Source organism: Eretmochelys imbricata, chromosome 9 (assembly GCF_965152235.1).
Source record: "Eretmochelys imbricata isolate rEreImb1 chromosome 9, rEreImb1.hap1, whole genome shotgun sequence".
Lineage (NCBI taxonomy): Eukaryota > Metazoa > Chordata > Testudines > Cheloniidae > Eretmochelys > Eretmochelys imbricata.
The window spans coordinates 43,101,412-43,121,702 of NC_135580.1; the positions used below are offsets into that span (position 1 = coordinate 43,101,412).

The 20,291-nt window shown below is 43.3% G+C and overlaps 2 protein-coding genes across 4 annotated transcripts in view; one reads left to right on the forward strand and one right to left on the reverse strand.

Moving 5' to 3' along the window:
- Positions 1 to 5,707, reverse strand: part of ST6GAL1 (ST6 beta-galactoside alpha-2,6-sialyltransferase 1) — a 116,590-nt gene extending 110,883 nt beyond the window's left edge. For both annotated transcript variants that reach the window (XM_077825873.1, XM_077825869.1), the window contains exon 1: positions 5,495 to 5,707. The gene's annotated coding sequence lies outside the window, so the exon portion shown is untranslated. The remainder of the gene's footprint in view (positions 1 to 5,494) is intronic.
- Positions 5,708 to 6,778: 1,071 nt separating this feature from the next.
- Positions 6,779 to 20,291, forward strand: part of ADIPOQ (adiponectin, C1Q and collagen domain containing) — a 57,275-nt gene continuing 43,762 nt past the window's right edge. The window contains exons 1-3 of one of the 2 annotated variants that reach the window (XR_013347062.1): positions 6,779 to 7,237; positions 13,401 to 13,496; positions 15,441 to 19,030. The gene's annotated coding sequence lies outside the window, so the exon portion shown is untranslated. Of the gene's footprint in view, positions 7,238 to 10,577; positions 10,685 to 13,400; positions 13,497 to 15,440; positions 19,031 to 20,291 lie in introns of those variants that run through there. The other variant, XM_077825878.1, reaches the window with a different exon arrangement.

The following is a 20,291-nucleotide window of genomic DNA, read 5'->3' on the forward strand; positions in this document are numbered from 1 at the left end:
TAGTCTCTCCTATGGCATCACTCACCATGCTCCACCAATGATGCCAGCCTCAATAATGCAGTTGCCTGTTTCTTCCACAATTATACCATGCATTTCCACTCGCCCGTACATGGAACGCTCTCCCATCTCCAGTCCACCACTACCTTTTCATCTTTCAAATTCCCCTCCTTCTATGCTGCCCAAAGAAAATGACACAACAGTTACAAGTTTTAAAAAAAGTCTTGAAAAAGCTTTCATGGGTAAAAAACCCACTTCTTCAGATGCATGGAGATGTCCTACTTCTGACAGCAGAAATCTGTGCACGGGGTTTGTAGATGCGTCTATGGGTAGCCAGAATAAAAGCAAGTATGCATATTGATTTTGCAGAGTTAATTTGTGTATATTTTGTTGGTTTAGGGGAAAAGTTCTGAACTATGATGTTGCCTCTTAGCAGGGTCACATGGTGTAGGGCAAAGCTACCTAAGCACACAATTCATTATAAATTTATATTTCCTGTTCGTGGTTTTAGTAAGCAATTAAAAACAAGATATTTTGCAGGTTGCAGTAGCAGTAACTGATAGATAGTAACCTGATGTCACTCTGGTGCTGAATTATTCACATTATACACTCAGCAACCTAAGAGGATTACATTATCTCTGATTGCAGTTACAGATAACACCGCCTGAAGGGGAGGCAGGAGAAACCGATCTATTTACAAAATCTGTGTCAGTGAGTTGCAGTATACTGGAGAAGAGTAAAGGTTTCCCTGAAAGCACTGACTTCCAGGAGCCAGACTATGCAAAGAATCATAAAGAAGTAGAAAGAGTCAAATGTCCAGAGTTAAATGAAAAGAATGTAACAGCCCCTAGACTTTTGATCCTTAATGAAACTAGATCTTTACTTTGGTAAGGACTGCAGGATTAGCTCCAAATAAAACAAACCCAGAGGTCAGACTAGAGGGGATTAGATGCTCCATAATCTGGTTTCTCACTTCTGGGATGTGTTTACACTAGGAAACATCTTTCAGCAATGGAGAGTTGCAACAGTGCTACCACTGGTGTGTAGTATACTGGCTGGAGGCATTTTTTAAATCCATGTCCTTTAACCCCACTCAGAGCCCAATCTACACTTTGTGCATATGCTGTCAGTACCATCAGCAAAGCTCCATTGTTGCTGAGGAAATAACATATGTGACATTTTCAAACATGGACATAGCCCAGGAGTCCTGAGTTCAAGTCCTGCCATTGCTCTGAAATGAAAGTAGGTAAGATGGTCTCACCTTAGGTTTTGAGAACTTCTTTCCACATCACAAGGACGTTGCCCAATTGTCTATTTTTACTCAGAGTAAAGTACTGGCACAGAAGAGGGATGTTGCAAGTCAGGCAACGTGTGTATGGGGAATCTCGCACAACTTTTTTCTATACTATGTTTTTGTCTATCCAAAAATATCAATTCCCCACCCTTAGGCACCACATTCACCTTTTAACAGAGAGAGAGAGTGAAAGTGTGTGTTGGATTTTGATTGAATAAGGGGTTTGTCTGGTATGGTTTCTGCCAGCAGGATCGTAGCTGCATTATATATACGGCGTAAAGCTAACCTTCCCAGTCACATGCAAGTACCAAAACATATAAAATATGGGGAAGAGAGAGGTGTTTATTGTTAAATATACTTTTAACTCAGTGACAATCAATGCCCATGATATTGTTTAGACTAGACAGGAACCAATATCTTTTAAGGGTTAACAGAACCTTGGCCTTTTGGGTGCTTTTCTATCCCTTCTTGTTAGCTAATTAGGATAGAAAATGTTCAATTAGCCTTTTATAATTAAGCAAACAAGTTGTGACAGGCCATGCATTTCTGGGAGGTTAGAAAATACATTACAGTAGAAAACGAGCAGTTAAAGTTACTTCAGTCAATTGAGATTAAGATCCCAGCTAATATTAGTACAAAATCTACTTTGTTCTCAGAACCAGTTAAAACATGTCAGTGTTACAATGTGACAGGACCAACCCATGTTTTAATCATGTTCCCAAATAAGGCTCTAGTCCTGCAAAGTAAAAAGGATGTATCACAGTTCTGGAACATAGTTTGGTCTCATCTATAGTGCAAGACCTAACCATATGAGGGGAATACTCTGAGGAAGTGGTTCTCAAACTAGGGCCACCGCTTGTTCAGGGAAAGCTCCTCGCGGGCCAGGCCCATTTGTTTACCTGCCACGTCTGCAGGTTCTGCCAATCACAGCTCCCACTGTGGGAGGCCAATGGGGGCTGCGGGAAGTGGCGCAGGCCGAGGGATGTGCTGGCCGCCCTTCTCGCAGCCGCCATTGGCCTGGAGCGGCAAACCGCGGCCAGTGGGACCCGCGATCGGCCAAACCTGCAGACAAGGCAGGTAAACAAACTGTCCCACCCCACCAGGGGCTTTCCCTGAACAAGCGGCGGCCCTAGTTTGAGAACCACATCTCTAAGGTAAGATCTCCTTCCGCAGTAGATGTTACAGTGCAGGTGGGATCTTAGACTAATTTGCCAGAAATACACTGCCTGAAGGGTTGCAATGCTACAACGTAGGATTACCTCCACCCCAAGGAAGCTTTATTTGCTCAGTGGCAGCCAGGATATTTAGTCACAGCCAGGATAAGTCACAAAAATTTCACTGGGATAGAGAGTACAGGACCTTTAAAGCCAGCAAGTCTGCAAAACTGGTAGGTGTCTCTTCACTGCGCAGATGACAAGAGCAGTCTCTCCTCAAGACAGGTCATTAAGACAGGAAGAGGGGATGCACAACTATCCCACATGGGGTTTGTTTAAATGGAGGTAGCAGGCAACCATAACATGACGGAAACTTTAAACACTTGGGATGGAGGTTATAAATCCACGGATTCCCAACTGATCCAGAACAGCTGGCAGGTATAATGTATAAGAGGCAAAGCAGCCACACTTGTCAAAGGGTTATATACTGTAGTTAGGAGAAATGAACAGTACCAGGTTAGGAATGAATACAATAATTATGCTCCTACACCACAATGACTCTTTGCATATACCATTATGCTCTAGTGCCATCTAACTCATGCTGACTCACATCAACCCCTTCATTCCTCCCTCCCCATCACAAACGGGGGCACGTTAATACAAAACAGCCCCGAAGAATCTCCAGTTCTCTAGAAGTTTTGCCATTTCTTTCATCAAAGTCCTGTTTCTGAGCTAGAAACCTTAGACAGCTTTTATGGTTGAACTTTATTTTTGCCCCCACAACTAGACTGAGGTGACAGCATTCTTTCTTTTTATATTTGTTTTAGATTAGAATTAGAATTAGAAATTAGAAAGTCAACACAACCTCTAACCAAAAATGGTTTCAAAAGCTATAACTTTAAGAATCCATAAGGCAAAGTCAAACAAGCCAAGGCAATCAAAACATTCTGAATAGCAAATACAATAGTAAACCAACTTTATTTCACATGAGAAAGTATGGTCAGAGCACTGCACACATCCAGATTTTGAGCCTAAGCAAAAAAAAAAAAAAACGTTAAGTTTTGTGTACACAAGGAAATGGAATGGTTGAGTAAAAATGGTTTTATCCTATTTCAGAAAGGCGGAACCAAGTTGCAGGTATGTTTGCTGAAGCTGTATTGGAAGTGATTTAGCCTGGTGTACAGTTGCACTTAAAGTATTTGAAATATTTCCAAAATAATTGCAGGGTTTAAGCAGATGGGGTACTGAGCAGCACCAGTGGTACTCATGGTACACATATAACCATCCTGTGCTCACCCTTTGAAGCAAATGAATACATGAACAGCAAAGAATACTACTCCATTATGCATGCCTTTGGGACACCACAACACATTCATGGATGTCTACATCAGATGAACAGGCAGGGTGTGTAATGCCAAGGTGTTCTGAAGGTCCAGCCTGTCTCAACATGGGCAAGTTGGTACTTTGTCCCCCTCAATACAGTTATCAATGGGCTGACCTTTTCCACCGATTTTAGTTGACTCAGCATACCCTCTGCTGCCCTGGTTGACAAAGCATTATTCTGATTTACACTAACAGGACAAGAGGAAGTTCACTGCACACTGAGCAAGTGATGGATTGTGCCATTCATTGGCCAATGGAAAGAAAGATGGCACTGCTTACACACTCATTTAACACCATACATGTGATTGGGGCAGGTTGTGTGCTTCACAATATATATGAGGAGAAGGGGGAGTACTTGGGGAGGGAAGAGCTTGACAGCAATGATTCTTTGGGGTCTGCATACAGACAACCACCAAACATATCTCTTGCTGGTACAGAATCTGTTACAGCAATGGCCATGAAGGATGCCTTGTGCGGTCACAGTCTCAAGCTGCATGGGAATACACTGGTTAATGGATGTGTCTGGCACATGAGGGCTGGTGCCTAGAGATAAAATATGTTTATGCATGCATTAAAGAAACAAACATTCCTTTCACTTTAAACTTTATTGAGGCTAATCATGGAGAGACCAGCTGGTCTAATATAGTTCAAAGATCATAGGCAGTATGTTTTCTGTATTTATCTTGTTAACTGTAGTTTATCAACCTGCACACTTAACGGGCCAGATCATTAGCTGGTGTAAAGCAGCACAGCTCAACTGCAAACAGTCAGTTGTCACCACATGAAGAGCTCATCTTATGTTTTTAAGTATATGCCAAAATGCCCAGATGTTCCAAGAGTTAACAGGGCTGTTGGAATTTTACATTTTATTTTCTTACTTTAAAACACCTGTTTGAGTTAAGCTTTTGTTTTAAAAAAAATTATCAGTTGAATAATATTGCGCAATACCATACCAGAAAAAATTGCAGAAATATCCAAAGACAGTAGGACCCATGGTTCTTCTGTCTGATGGAAAGACAGTGGTTTTGGGGAGGATTTTATTATTTGTTTCAGTAAGACATTAGCAATCTCCCAAATGCTCTTTTAGTATTCAGTAGCTAGCAGTTCAAACTTTACATTTCCAACACACTTGACAAATTCTAATATTGAAATCATATTTAAGATAGTCAAGTAGCTGAAACCTCATTTGTAAATTGCAAACTGTGAAAGTTTAGAGACAGATTCTGCAACCCTTACTCCTATTGAGTAACTTATCCATGCAAGTGTTCCCATTGAGGTACTGCTAAGCATTACACAGTATCAGTAAATGAAGCAAAATATTGCCCTTAACATTTAGGATTCCCAAGGAAACAGTTTAAGAAATTAAGACTCATGTTTTACTAGAGCCTAATTAGAACTCAAACCTCAAGTACTTTACTTTTGTTCTAATTCTAGAATCTACCATTTGAGAGAGTCCTAAGTTTGGCCAAGTAAATTCTTCTGTCTCTGTCAGAGATGTTATCATTGGCACACAGAGGAATTAAATAGGAAGTGGACACTGATGTAGATCACCCTCAGTCTTTCCTATTGAAGTTGTTCCACTTTAATTAAATAATTGAATAATAAAATATGAATTGGGCCAGAGAGAGTGAAAATAACTGTATAGCCTAGTCGTTAGGGGACTTACCTGAGAGGTGGCTGGTCCCTGTTCACATTCCTTCCCCTCAGAAGGAAGGGGGGCTTGAACCAGAGGTCTCTCATATCCAGAGTGAGTACCCTATCTACTAGGCTAACGGTTATAAGGGAGGTCCTCCCCCTCCCACCAACCCATTTTGTTTTGGGTCCCACATGCTAGTTAGGTGGTTGACTGCCTACCTTCCCCCAGTTCTTGGATTGCTAAACTGACATAGGCACCTCCCTGCACCCAGGCGCCCATCTCAGTGAGAGGGGCAGGACTTAGTACACCCTCTGGTCAAAAATCTCCTATTGGCTGGCTTTGTGGACCACATTTTAAGATTCCTGTCTCTTCCAATTCATTCTGTAGGAGCCTATGCAGCTAACTTAGGCTTTGTGGATTCTAGCAGTCTAAAAGTTTGGCACCTCAACACAACACCTAAGTCCCTTCATGGATCTGGGCCTCCGTTCCTGTTTAGCTTCCACTTGAAGCTAGGGAATGAGCAGACTTGTCTGGCCCAGTTCCAAATCTATGTGAACATTGCAAATTCAGGAGTAAACTTAAGTATTATTGGGCTTGTCTTCTATCATGCTTTCCCCTTGTGGCAGCAGGAAGAGCAGCCAAGCATTGGAGTTCTCTAACCACTCACAATAGCCAGAGCAGCACTGCATTACTGAGTTTCTCTCCTGCTGCAGGATTATGCCTCTTACTGTATTTGCATCTTAGAAGATGCCCATGTGCAGCTCCTATAAAAGATATGCATCTTTTAAAAAATCAGCTCTTGAGACTGATATTATACAGGAAACTCAGAAGGAACCTTTCCTTCCTCATGCTTCTGTGATAGATTCACCCATTATGCAACAGCTACATGTTGTGACTTATGATTGCTGTGCTTCTAGGAATGAAGTGTTTGTACGAAGTTGGAAAGAGGAGGTAGGGTATTAGATAACAGAGTCTTTCAACCATCCTGTGTCTCAACTAATCTGGTTCCATTAATGCCTTGGAAATTCAAGCTGCATTCACCTGACAGATGATTCAGTATTTCCCTTTGAGCCATCTGCATTTTAATTAATTGAACTAAAATCATAGAAATAAAATATTTTTTAAATACACAGGTTGTGTTTGTAGTGGGGCGAGCACCCTGCTCCGGGGAGAAAGGGGTTAAAACGAGCTCTAGGAAAGGTCTGCCCCGAGGAGCCAATCAGGCAAAGGCAGGTAGCAGCCAATCCAGGCCGGTAGGGCTGGTATAAAAAGGGCTGTGAGCTAGGTAGGAGACAGAGTCTCACTCCAGCCTTGGGGTGGGAAGGATGGGGTTTCTTGGGAGCACAGGGTACCTTCAATAGAGCAGTGCTGGGGAAGAGGCAGGCTGAGCTGGGGAGCCCAGGCCTGGCAACCTTCCAGACTGAGGCCTGACAGGAGGTACTGGGGCTGCAGGGAAAGGCAGCAGGTCCAACCCCCTAGCCAATGATGAGTGGCCACTTCAGACTGCAGTTTGCCCCTGAGGGATGGGGCTAGATGCAGACTGGCAGTGTATCATTGAGGCGAGATGGGCTCAAGGGAGTGGGGTTCCCTGGTTGAGGGGCAACACCCCAAGGTAAGGGGCACCATAGTCCAGGAGGTATGTGGGGCCTACACAAGGTGGAAATAAAGGGACTGCAGAGGGGCAGGTAAGGGCAGGAAGAAACCGGCCAGAGGAGGATGCTCCTGAGCTGGATAAGCTAATTCCTGGACTGACCAGCAGGAGGAGTCACGCTGGTGAGTCAGCAGCCTTGCTACAGTGCTGCTTACATTCTCATGCCAACGTATGGTTGTCATATCTAATGCACATTCTCATGTAAAAGTAAGGTCTGATACTCCGATCCTGAGTACGTGCAGCTCCTACTGACTTTGAACAGACCACAATAGCTCTAAAAAGCAGGCCGTAAACCCACTGCTTTTTTTAGCAGGGGAAGGGGCAAACAACTTGTGTTGTTGTATGGTTACTTTCTAGTTCCACAAATGATAAATTGAATGCACTCAAGGTAGAAAACAGAACTATTTGTCTTACTTTTCTGCCTTAGCAGCTGGCTCTAATGGAAGAATGTGTCAAGTGCTATTGACTAGTGTATGAAAGCAAAGTATGCTCTGTAGAGTGAGCACCAGGAGCACTTACTATAAAACACTGCACGACTACAAATACGATAATTACTTTTGAAACACATAGTACATTGGAAAAGCTTACAGCTGAGGCAAAAGATAAGAAATGTTTGTTGCTAAAGGAAAAGTGTGTAGGATTCTTGTGCTGGGATCCTGGATAAACAAATAAGTAAAGCTAATTAAAAAGTTACCAACGGATAAATATATATTTAGGAATTTCTTGGCCAAATTCAATACTATTACATGGATTTCAGTGGAAGTTTGCCTGAGTAACAATGGAGTTGTCACTCAACAATGTGCTCAGGATTTGGATGTATACCCCATATACATAGTTTGCTTTAATTGAGTTATAAGGGTTCAAATAATAGAGCCCATGCATGCCTACTGCTCTTAAACAATAAGTGTCTGTTTCAAGTAACAATCTCTCAATGACCAGATTGCTCTGTGAACAGTGCTTAAGAAACCTGAGTAGAATTTTTCATTCCGTGTTCATAGGTTGATCTAAAAGGAATATGCAATGAGGCAGGGCTCCAAAGGAAAAGCAACAGGCCTTAATCAAAAGCAAACCAAACTGCCATATTGATAATTGTGTTAAATGAAATGGGCACACGGAGAGAGCTCCCTTTTATGGACACCCAGCGAGCTAGCCATAAAATCGCTCGTTAGTAGTTGTTCTCTACTTGCTTTACCTGTAAAGGGTTAAAAAGCCTCCTTGCATAGGTAAAAGGAAGGGAGTGGGCACCTGACCAAAAGAGCCAATGGGAAGGCTAGAACTTTTTAAAATTGGGGGGAAAAACTTCCCCTTTTGTCTTTCTGTCTGTTCTCGGGAAGAAGGGACAGAGCAACGATACTGTAAGAGCTTGGGCCAGGTATGAAAAATCATACCTAGAAACTACTAATTTAAAACCCCAGATACTTAAGTAGATCAGGAAATGTCTAGGAAGACATGATTAGGTTTATCTCTGTTTATTTCTTTATGGCCTATGGACTCCTCTGTGCTAACACCAAATGCTCTTGTTTGGCTTGTTTTTAATAAAATTTACCTTTTTCAAGAACAGGATTGGATTTTGTGTCCAAGAGATTTGTGCACATGTTGTTTAATTAGCTGGTGGCAACAGCTGATTTCCTTTGTTTTCTTTCTCAGTTCTTCCCTGGAGCGGGGGTGAAAGGGCTTGAGGGTACCCCCAAAGGAAGAAATTCCCAAGTACGCCTTCTTGATTTCTCAAAGGGTTTTTGCACGTGGGTGGTGGCAGCATCTCCCATCCAAGGTCAGAGAAAAGCGCTAACTTTGGGAGTTTAATACAAGCCTGGAGTGGCCAATATTAATTTTTAGAATCCTTGCAGGCCCCTACCTTCTGCACTCCACGTGCCAGAGTGCGGAATCATCCTTGACAACAATATAGCCACAGCCTACCTTTCTGTCAGGGTAAGGCCCCCACACCTCAGTTTCCTTCTCTGGTAGGATAAACCACACATTCCAGGGTTTTAAGAGCCCTATAGTACAAGAGCTGCCCCCTTAGCAATCCTCCACCCACTTCCTCACTCTGGGCCACCAGCTTCCCTCCAAAGCTCTGTGCACCTTCACACTGAGTCACAGTCCTCTGTCAAGGGTGTATCAGCCTTCTTCTCTCTCCAGGGTACAGCAGTAATACTCTGGCTCTTGTGTCTCTGTGGGTGACGCCCTTTCCTACATCAAGAATGAATCCTGGGTCTGCTGGCTCAACCAAAGCTAGAGTGAGTAGCAGACCTGCTGCAGTGACTGCCCCCAGCAGAAGGTGTTGTGTTTACTGTTAGACCTACATGCCTGGCTAAGAACACAAACACATTAAACATCTAATAACAATGGTCACAGTGAGTCTTGTGGGGGGGTTTGATGAGTGACTTCACTGCGTGGGTTCCTTTAAAAAGCTAAGTGAATGCAAACATAGGAATAAATTCAGCCATAAGATTGTTATACCATATCTAGCACAACGAAGCCCCAATCCTGCTAAAACTCTCTGAGCATTACTCTTACACAAATGGTAAATAAAGAACAACCTCAAAGCTCTGGCCAAGGGTCCTTCCATAGTCTCCTGGCAGCATGGGTCTACCCCTTTAAGAGTTGCATGGACTTTGAGGTCAATTTAGGTCCAAAACACAAATAAAGCTTTACAAAAATGAATAGTAACTGAAATGTTTTCAAGACATGTATAAACTTTCAATTGAAACAGTTACTCTATAAAGGAGAAACTGCAGCATTGGCAACAAACATTGTGAAGCTTCCTACTTAAGTATAACAACAAGGAAGTAAGCCTGATTAGAAACTTGCTCCAAACCAATGTTGAAATTGACTAGTCAGTTTTCTTGATCTGAGTGGAGTGAAATGCACAAAGCACTGTCTTGGTTTTTCAAAAACAGCAATTTATGAAATGTTAAATAGCATTCTACAACTTTTTGTCTCAGAAACCTGAGGATACCTTGTGTGATGGGCATGGAAGCGTTCTAACCCTGACACACAATCTATTCATCCACCTCTACAGTACTAATGGTCACATTGAGAAATCTAATGATATTATTAATTGCCAGTTAAAACAAATGAGTCAACCCAGGCAAAGGGGAAAGTAGAATTTAGCAAAGCTAATCTAAGGTGTTACTATTCATGCAGGCCCTGAAGTCAATTCTGTATTTTGGATGTATGCATACTGATTAAAGCCTAAGCATAAAATCACATCTTTGCAAAGATGTAATGTCTGATTAATGCCAACAAATAGTTATTGTTCTGTTAAAAGAAAATAATTGTCTTTATGGTATAAAAATTAGAGAGAATCCTCTTCAGTTCTAATTTTTCAACAATAGATGGTGCTAACTTCTACATTCATTACAATATTCCCAAATTAAATGGTCAGGGTAGTCTCTGTGTTGACTCTGTGCTTGTCAGAGAAATTATCAGTTCATCTAATAGTATGGTGGCTTTTTGCAGGGCTTCATTCAGAAGACTAGATGGCCTCAATAGATAAGGGTGCCATCAGTGATCAAATTGGTGCTCTTAATGAACCTCCCCAGATGAAGGCAGAGGAGGAAAGACAGGTGAGGCCTCTACAACATTCGTTTCCCTAGGATCCCATTAGCCCAGTAGAGCTCCTTATGCTGTCTCGATGGAAAACTCCTTGTCTAGGCTTCAGAGTAGCAGCCACGTTAGTGTGTATCCGCAAAAAGAAAAGGAGGACTTGTGGCACCTTAGAGACTAACAAATTTATTTGAGCATAAGATTTCGTGAGCTACAGCTCACTTCGTCAGTCCTCCTTTTCTTCTTGTCTAGGCTATGATTCAACTTTGCATGAATTCCATGATAAGGCACTTCGAGGAGGAGAGAGAAGGGAGAACTGCACAACCCACAGATATGCCACTAACCATGCAAATATCATTAACACTGCCGTCTCCTCTACAGCCTCAGAGGAGCTCCACTGCAGCTTTCTAACAGAGTTCCATATTCCACTAAAGCTTCAGCAGCACCCTCTGATCTTCAGTTTTCTGGTCAGAGCCTCATCCTGGGGAACTGTCTCTGAGGGATTGTCACAGAGTGACTGGTCCCTTTTTAAGAGGGGGCAGGTCCAGTGCATGTGTGACTCATCAGCCACCTCTAACTGGATTTTCAGAGAGCACCTGAGCCAGGTAAGTGGGAGAGCACAGACTGGAAGGGCAAGGAAAAGGGCAGTTGAGAGGCTGGCAGGTGCCAACTGACAAGACAGGGAGATTAAAGAAGGTCTCGGGGAAAGCTGCAGAGAGCAGGACAGGCTGTTGCTGCAGGAATCAGGGCCTGCTGCAGAGCTAGTCTCCCAACCACCTAGTAAGCACAGCTGGCCTGCAGCAGGCTGCCTGATGGACTGGGTGGGCCAGCAGACATGCTCTTAAGCCAGCAGCAGCTCGCTGGCTGCTCAGTGCTCACTCCCACCTCTGAGACTAGGGCTGTGTTGCCTTGTTCCTGCTGCCCCTGCTTTGCACCCAGCCTTGCCTCAGCCCTGTCTCTGACTGAGACCCCATCTTCTCTGTTACCCTGGTGATTCAGCCTCTGGCCCTCTGCTCTTCTCTCTGGTTCCTGTCTTTACCTTTGACTCTTGGCTCTGATCACCGATTACTGACATAGAGCTTGACTCTTAGCTCTGGCTTCTGGCTGGTGCCTCTAGCTCTTACCATAGCCCCTGGTTTCTGATGTCTGCTGGAAAGAGGGAGAAATTGTCAGGAAGCCAGTGGACGGCTTACCCTGCTGACCTTCCTGGGCTGGAGAGCTGGTGTCAGGAAGCTGGAAAGGGCTGAAGGCTGGGAGATCAGGGGAGGGGCTGACTTTGCAAAGCCAGTGCTGAGAGGCTGAAAAGGGCTGATTTCATTGGACTATGTTTTGGGTAGAAGAGTCATGAGACTGGTTTTCCCCTACCCCGCACCAGTTGGATGGCCTGGAGAGTGAAGTCCTGGAACAAGGGCAGAAAGGAACTGGGAACCATGTGCTAATGGACTCAGGGAACAGGTGAACCAGAAGTGATGTCCCTGGAAAAGGGAGTAGAAAATTGCTGTGTCTTGCTCTTATGTTCTAGAGTTTTAATTAAAAAAACCAACAATGCTATCCCTTTTTGGTAAAGTCCAGCATGGACTCAGGAAATTCAATTATATTTTTGGGTGGACACTCCCTGGTCTCTCTCAATGATTTCCCCCTATTATCTGAGGGGTTCTCCCATCCCCCTTAAAGTATTCTGGCTTTCAATGGCAGGGATTTAGCTGTAGGGCATGCCCAGAAGGCTGTGTGTGGGCTGGAAAGCTCATTTGCTTCACTTTTGCAGGATTTTAGTATTAAACGGATGCTTCTGTATGCCTCTCACTTGCTCCTTGCAGAATTTCATATGGAAGAGCCTGTGGACTGCTTAGAGACTCCACTTCTCAGCAGGCCATGACTGGGGGGTGATGAGCTATAATTACACATTAGTTGGCTTATGTCCTAACAGTTTAACCTCAGGGCAATGAACAAATGTCCCCTTAGTGAGATTCCTGCTAGCTCAGAGGTAGCTGGTGAAGTTCCTACCTTTTCTGATGTGACGCAAGCTGTTACAGGCTTCTTGGACTGGGACAATCAAGGACAGCTTTTTGTAAAGAGCCACTAAATGTGTATCCATTTGCTTTTCCAAAACCAACGCTTGTGGATGTAAATGGACATTTGCACATGGAAACGGAATATCAGATGGATGGCATGTGACACAAGGCAGCTGGTCCTTTCCAGGAGATGGGTCTCAACCCCACATGTGACATAGCCAATTCTCCTCCCCAGGAGGGGAAAATGAAGGTCGAGTGACACAATCAGGCCCCTGGGGGTAGATGAAGAAGAGACACCAGGTTTCTGAATCTGTTGGGGCTCACATTTCTTTTCTTCCCCAATTACTAGGCCTTTCTCCGCTCTGTGCAAGATACTCAATCCCAAGAAGCTTCTCCTTGTCTGTTACCTCAGCCAGCCTCTAACTGACTGAGCTACTCTGCCTCTCCCTCTTTGACTGTTTTTTCCTACTGCACTTTTGGCAGTTTCCTGCCTCAAGCCAACTATCTACTTTCCTGCTTCAGTTATCACAGAACCTTCAAGCTACAACATTCCTTCCTCTGCTTCTTTTAAAGGGATAGTACCCCCAAAATCCCACTTTCCTCACTACTGCCCCTCTTTGAAGCTCTTCGACTAACAAGGAACGTTAGCCCTATTGTACCCTTCGACATGGCCACAAGTGTCTGGCTCAGAAAACATTCATCTGAGCTTATCCTCTTGTTTCAGACTCTGTACACTGGGGTCCTGGCTGCTCTGGATGAAATACTGATGAGGTTTACGGAGGCCCAGCCCACTCTAAAAGGGCTGCAGAGCATTTTCCAGGTATGATGGGAAGAGGACATAGATGTTTTCCTTGGGCTGCTAAGGGAAGGTTTGAGCCTTCAGGCCAAATCCTGTTCTCGGGTGTTAAGTGCAATGAGGTAGAAATTCAGAGCAAGAAAATTGACCTCAGAGGATCGTACTGTGGATTAGATACAATGGCAGAAGTGACTCTGGCTATAGAGGCAAAAGGATTTTGCCACCAGTGAGCATTGAGGTTCTTGGTCTGTGCCCCATACTTCTTTGATATCCACTAACCTTTAACCAGGAGATAAACCTGCTCATGACCTGTCAATTATTGATCCCTAAAGTAAATAAGAGATGATTACCAGATTTCTTATTTCTCATGGTATTACCATAGTGCCTAGCAGCCCTGGTAATTGACGAAGACCCCATAATTGTAGGTGCTACACAAAAACAGGACAGTACAGACAGAGGCACTGGGTCTCCATCACTCCTGATAGAGAGAAGCTGCATAAAGCAACCCAGCAAGATCCTACCAACAGCTCTGCAGCTCGTGCTCCAGTACCAGCACCTGCATCTGCATCTGCAGTATCTTCTGCTGCTGCACCAAGGCAGCCTGGTCTGATGGCACAGATGGCTACAACAGCTGCAGGAGTAGCAGTAGGCTCAGCTGTAGGACACACACTAGGTCATGCCATGACAGGAGGATTTGGTGGAGGAAGTGGCTCTGAAGCTGCAAGGCCTGACATTACTTACCAGGAGCCTCAAGCAGCCCAGGCTGCATATTAGCAGCAGTCCCAGTATCCACCCTGCCAGTACGAAATGAAGCAGTTTTTGGAGCACAAGTGTTGGCAGCAAACAAGGGCCAATTTGTTTTTTAAAGAGAGGGTGATTCTGTTCAGTGTTGCATCCCGGCTCTGCTCCAGGAAGTGGAGCCCAGGTTTTGCACATTCCCCTCCCACCTGGTCCCAGGGTTGGGGCAGTAGGCAGCTGTGCAGTACCTATTCACTGCTGTGTACCAGGACCCAAGGCCCAGCTAGCTTGATATGTGTACACTAGTGCAAACGCAGGACCTTTAAGTTCACACCTGCAGCATCCACACAGAGGAGTTACAGCACAGCACTTTGTGCACAAAGCTGTTCACACCCTCATAATCCAAACTGCAGGGCAGTGTAGACACAACAGGTATTTCCAAGGGTATAACACCAAGCAGTAGGCTAACAAATTAGAATTTTCTTTTTGATATAGTCACAGAAATAAGGAGAACACTTATGTATGTCTCTAAAATGATGGGGAGCATTAGTACAGTATTAAGAGCCCTCAGTTGCTTATTATGCCACGTCAATGGGGAATTGTAGAAATGTAGGGTTGAAAGGGATTTCAAGAGGTTATCAGATCCATCCACCTGCACTGAGACAGGACCAAGTAAACCTAGACTATCCCTGTTGTTAAAAACTTCCAATGATGGGGATTCTACAACCGCCTTTGGTAACCTGTTCCAGTGCTTAACTATCCTTAGAGTTAGGAAATTTTTCCTATTATCTAACCTAAATATCTCCATTACACTATGAAGAGCCGTACATTCTCCATTGTGTGTTAAAGGTCAATTAATGTACATGAAGCCTGAAATTCTCAGAATTAGAGGCCCATGTTGCTAATTCCCTTCTGACCAGGCAGAGCCACACGGAGGAACAGGGAAATGCAGGGTGTTGGGTCAATATTTTCAAACTTGGGTACTGAAAGTCAAACACCCAAATCTACATCTAAGTAAACAGCCTGATTTTTCATGGTGCTGAGCCTCTACCTCTGTCACTGACTTCAGTGGGAACTGGGAGCCTTTGGCAACCGGGAAGTTTAATTCAGATGCCTAAATATGGATTTAAGAGCCTAACTTTAGACACCTAGGTTTGTAAGTGCTGACTGTAGAGTTTAAAGGCACAGTCAATATGGCCTTGGTATAATTGTTGGTGTTTTGTTTCCCAGGTTCAGGATTACACAATGAGTGCCATCAACCACTCTTTGCCACTGCTGCCTCCTTATTAATATCAAGGCTGGTGATATGTAGGCCTGGACTTTGGATGGTTCCATCTTTCCTGTCTCTTGTATTATCCATTCACTCTCTCCACCAGAGAGATCCTTTGTGAGGAAACAATGTATATTGCACACTGTTAATTGCACAGCCGTAGAGGTTGGCCTTGTCTACATGGAGCGTTGCACCAGCTTAACTAAAGTGTGCATTTAAACCAGTTTAGTTAAACCAGTCTGTGTACTCTTAATTTTGTTTGAGTGGCTTTTTTCACTTTACTTTGTCTGTTAGCTCAGGTTTAAGCTGAACTGAATTGTTTTCCCAGGTCTTTCATGCTGTATGGTGTGAACTGGAGAAGCACTGAGCTTTCTCGAAATAGTTTCCACAGTAGAAAATGGTGATTATTAAACTTATCCTCCTTTTGTGAAATGCTTTCACATGTAGGGATCTAAATACTATCTAGGTGTTAAGTGTTATGGTCTTTAATGGCCCTTTGGTGCACATTTCAGAGCCCTTATGAGGCAGGATGGCAAAGGCATATTGTTGTACTTCAACCATCTTCCTTCCTGAGTAGTCGTTAGATCTCCATTAAATCTCCCCAGTCCTTAAAAATAAGAATATTCAAACTTGGTTGACTAAAGACGGATCCTTCTTTCCTGGCTCCTCCTTATGTTGCTTCTTGGACTATGTAACTGAGAAGCAGTGGATGACTGAGGATATAGAGCAGCTGCTCAGCTGTATGTCATTGGGCCAAATTCTGTCCTTGGTTACACTCCTACAATTCTTCTGAAACCACCACATTACAGAGTAGAGTTAGCTTGTGTACTAATACTTTGTTTTCCTAGTGAATGGTTCTAGCTACTTAGGGAGGCACTGGGGGTCCTGGGGATGTTGATATTAATATCTGTATAGAGGGAATATTGTTCTTTTCTGTGACCTCACATCTCTGGTGGCTGGGCAGACACTCGGTGGTGGCTGCCAGTGGTCCCATTGTGGGACTGCTGGGGAGGGCAGTCACCTCTTGTTTCTTCGGGCACCATCCACATTCATCTCAGCAGTGCTCCCTGTGATGTGCACATCGAGGTGCCTTAAAATCCAGCTCTAGGACAGTCTGGAGAAAAGGAGGTGTGGGAAGAATCCCCCTGAAGAGAATATCCAAATTGCCAAGGAAAAAGATGGAGACTGGATCTCCAATGCCCCAAGCTGCAACGTTAGCAAGGGCAACTAATGATTTATAGACAAACTCTCTCCGGGAAATGTTAACAAGTGAATACTCACCTCTGGGAGACTGAGTCATGGACAATGTGCCTGTGATTTTAATTCATGGAGAAAACTGAGACACTGGTCTGTATTTAAGAACTATTGCCCCTAGTGGTACGTGAGCTTACCAATGTGTATACCTGACCAGAGGAAAATGGCTGTAATCTTGATATGGGGAAAGACCATGTTAGTCAAAGATCCATTGGGGTCTTGCCCCTTAAGCCACAGATTTTAGCAAACTCCTAGTCAAGTTAATAAATATCCTTCAGGATTGACATTTTTTTTTTAAATTAGTTTACATGAATACTAGAAAAATAGAGATTAGGCAGCAACATTTTACAGAAAGCGAATGTGGTCGTCCCCACTCCGCCCCCCGCCCATATTCAAGATTGTCCACAGGCAGCGCTGTTAATTAAAATCTTCTTAACTCCTTTTTAAAATAAATGAACTGAACCTGTCTCTAGTTCATCTTTATAGATGACCAAATCATAATTGTGTAATGCTGCTGAAACTTTGGAAACTTGTTCTGTACACTTTTGAGTTTGTTGATCCTCTTGCTAGTGGATGTGACTCTGAAGTGTTGTGTTCCAAATGTCATAGTTCATAGTGTATAGTCAAAAAGCTGATGACAGATCTTATTCATACAGCAGAGTTCCAAGTACATTATAGAGCAAATAGAAATGGAATTTGCTGCCAGGAAGTCCCAAAAATATCTAATGATTTCATCAGAGATTATAAATAACTATAGTGAACAGGCTTGATCATCTCACATATTGAGAATTCCCAATCTCGACAGCACAGCACCTAGAAGCCTGATCTCAAGGTGATTTGAGTGCAGAAGTAGGATGGGAGATGAACATTTTATTCAAAGATGCATTGTGATATTGCTCCTCAAGCTAAAGATCTTATCAAAGTTCCAGTCACATCAATAAATATCCTCAAAGTGTGGTACATTTTAATATATATATATTTTCTGCATTTGAGCTCCACTTTAGGCCACAAGACTTTTCCAGAAGTTGAATATAACCTCTAAATTTAAGATTAGCAGGTAAAGGTGCTAAAAATCTCCTTAACCCCCTTTTGAAAATAAACTAAATGAACTGGTCTCTCGCTAAGTCTCTCCTTATAAATTACTGTATCATAGTTGTATAACACAGCTGCAAAACTCGGATCTGCTGCAATGGTCTCATGTATTGTATAACCTGATGCTGTTGAACTTGTACATGACTCTGTAGCTTTTAGTGAAGAATGTCCCAGGCAGTGCAAGAATAGGTGTCAAATTCTTTTTATTTTAAGAAGGAACATCTCCTTTCTAATGCTTCTTTTTCATTTACACTTGCAGTGTCCTAATATACTAGGAAAAGGACATGATCAGCGGACCCTCCATAGCTCTTTGGACTCCTTTATCAACAGAATAAACAAGATTCATTTCTTTTCTGTTTGTAAAGGGCAAGAAGCCACTAGGGTTTTTATCTCCAGGACAATGACCAAATAGTGGATAAAGTCAGATGAATTATTCATCAAAATACAGGACTCATCACATGAGGGAAGGTGTTCTACAAAACCCTCCATCTTGACCTTCAGCCCTGGCTCCCGCACAACTTGATCTCTGGCTGGATCCTTTGTCCTCATCCCTAGCTCAGTAAAGCTGGTTCAATCCTGTTTCTACCACCCTTCATCCCATCCTCAAAGACAGTTTGGCCAATGCTCTGCCGTTCCTCTCCCTTATCCAGGGCATTTAATGATTAATAGAAATGTCTGTGACAGCTTCTGTAGTGCTTTATTGATTTGAACATGTGTGCACTGTACTAAGAGGAGACCATCCAAAGTATTTTCATGGTAAGATTTGACCCCAGACACCACAGTAAGGCAAGGCCCAGAGAAAAGAAAATTCAGCTAAATCTTCTCTCAAAGCCTAATCCAATAAGGTCCCATGAGGGGCTGACCTCCACCCCTGTTAGCATCCCAGTTATTTTTAGTATTAATGCTTCCATGCCAGAAAGCCTTTGGAAGCTTTAGTAAATGGTGAACGAGGGTATAATAAATCATTAAATTATTCATAACTAAGGGAACATGTCTAAATGCACATGAGAACAAGAGCAAATACTCAGCATCACTTCCCCAACATGCACTGAAAAATCCTCCAAATACTCACATGAAAGAGAAAAACAATTATGCACGTAAGTACAGTTCTACTCTGTAAAAATGTCATGGTGCGGTCCCATGTCTCTAGCCTCTGATTTCCATATCTGATGTGCTCACTTTACCAATAAAACATGTATTTTCTAGCTGCTCTGAGAGTCAATCTGGGCTCATTCCTTGTCTTGGATCATTACCAGTAACTAATGATCTGCAGGGCAAATTAACTTATTGTTTTCAGTCAGTTTGCGCACATGCAACTGATTTGACATTTGTAAGCCAATTCTGTTGATTCACAAGAATCAATTCACTCAGCTCTAGTAAAGTCTTCTGTGAGGCCTGTGGAATGCTGCAGTTCACCAGTCCCAGTGTGACACACTCCTTGGTAGCATGCCAGGATCACTACGGCTAGGCAGGCACTTCTGCTGCTAAGGCTGTATGGGCACTAATGCCTGGTGGTCCCTACATGCATTCCCCAAGTGCCTTTAACACCCTGGTCCTTCCGGAGCCCCACACACTCTACCCCTGTGGCCCACAACTGCCACAGAGCTTTTCTCTCTCGCTGAGCCTCCTGAGTGTTAGGAACAGAGCAGCCACAGATGGATTCACCACATTGCCCTCCCCTCTGAAAAGGATGTGTTCTTGCTTCTGTATGAAACTCACAAGGGGATCCACCATCTTCAGATACCACCAGGGCTTGGCCGTGAAGTAACAGTCCAACAAGATCCACCTTAGTGGCCTCCTCTCAGCCTTTTATTGTTACAGCCCACTCAAATGATCCAGTTAGCCAGGTCTCTGCCATCCCAAGTACAGCTGGACAAAATTTTTCAGATGCAATTTTTGTGTGTGCCAAAAATTGTGTGTGTCAACCAAAATATTTCACTGTTTGTGTCAAATTGTTTTGGTCAGAAAATCCAAAATTCCCAAAGAGTCAAAACATTTTGACTCCGCATTTTTGTTTCAGATTTAACTTCAGCTTTATTCAATTCTTTTACAAGGTTTTAAAAAAACCCTCAGAAAATATGTGTAGCATATTAAGGTCTGGCCTGTGGTATACTGTGGGATTTCAGTGACGTTTTCACAGAATGGGATTCTTCTGCAACTTAATTATGAAGAAGTAGTAGTGGGCTGGGCATTGGCTGTGAAATTAAGCCATGTATGTTGTAGTTTGAGTCTGACACTTAATTTCCCAAGACTTTGAATGATTTTTACCCCCTACGTAGTGTGAAGTTGAGGCTGTGATCTGTGGACAAGGGTGGTTAACTTAGCTATGTGGACATGTGTATCTTGCCAGGATTCTGCAAGAGCCACTACTACGTTGGCCAGTATTACTCACTCCTTTATAGCGTAATAATCTGCTGACATGTCCCATTCGATGTATTTAAAACTTTACAAGCTGTGTCTAGAAC